Here is a 985-nt window from a genome sequence, read left to right on the forward strand (position 1 = left end):
AATGTGGAATTGTGACTTTGATATTTTAATATTCTAATATTCTGTGAATGCCCTGCTGTCCATTCTGTCTCTGACCACCAGACTTGTCTGAAAGGTCCGGTTCAAACTACAAAATGACGTCACTCACATCTTCTGAAAAGCATCACCCCGGATTAGAGTTCGCAAAGCTGCACATGGGAAAGTCGGAACTCTCCGACAAAAGGTTGGGTGGTTGGAGGCAGTATGAACAGACCTTTACGTTAAGGCATAAGACATGCTCCCCACTCATCTGACCTACTTCTGTCTTTTGTGTGTATCAAAACCACATCCCGCTTCCAGCAGTGGAAGCTTGTGATTGGCTGAACCGGAGGTAGGGAGCGCTCCGTTGTGTTCGCCTGGACCGCGCGGAGGTGCCGATCGAGAGCTCACTGGTGTCACATTATAAACATTATAAACATTTTATATTTATAAGCTCAAGTATTTTACTTAATAATTGGGACTTACAAGAACCATTATTATAGTTATAATAGACCTACATTTAGTTTAGGCATTTTGGTTTGATAAGGTTGTGGGCAGAACAATTTGTCCTTGTTGGTTATTTGACTATTTTTACTTTAATTATAATTAAAGACACTTCATAGTGAATTAATGATTATAATAAATAGCCTATGTCCTGATTGCTAGATCAGATTGTGTTTATAATTTAACGCCGGTGCGCCTCCGTCATCTCCACCCAAAACAAGCGCTCCCCCCTTGTTCCATTGTCAGAACCGGGATGCTGTTTTGATTCACGCCCGTCTTTTGGGCCTGTTTTCTTTTTTTTTTCTTTATAATTTTTATCCCACGATTTTTGCAACCCATTTTCACCCAGTGCCAACTGCCTAAGCTGTAATCCTGGGCTCTGCTCTCCCTCTGCCGCGCCTGGGGAGACAACGGACTGACCTCATGCTTCCTTCTATGCATGAGTAGTCCAAGTTGTTTCTTTTCACCTGACAGGGGGGGATTT

This window comes from Nannobrachium achirus (genome assembly GCF_963921795.1).
Source record: "Nannobrachium achirus genome assembly, chromosome: 24".
Lineage (NCBI taxonomy): Eukaryota > Metazoa > Chordata > Actinopteri > Myctophiformes > Myctophidae > Nannobrachium > Nannobrachium achirus.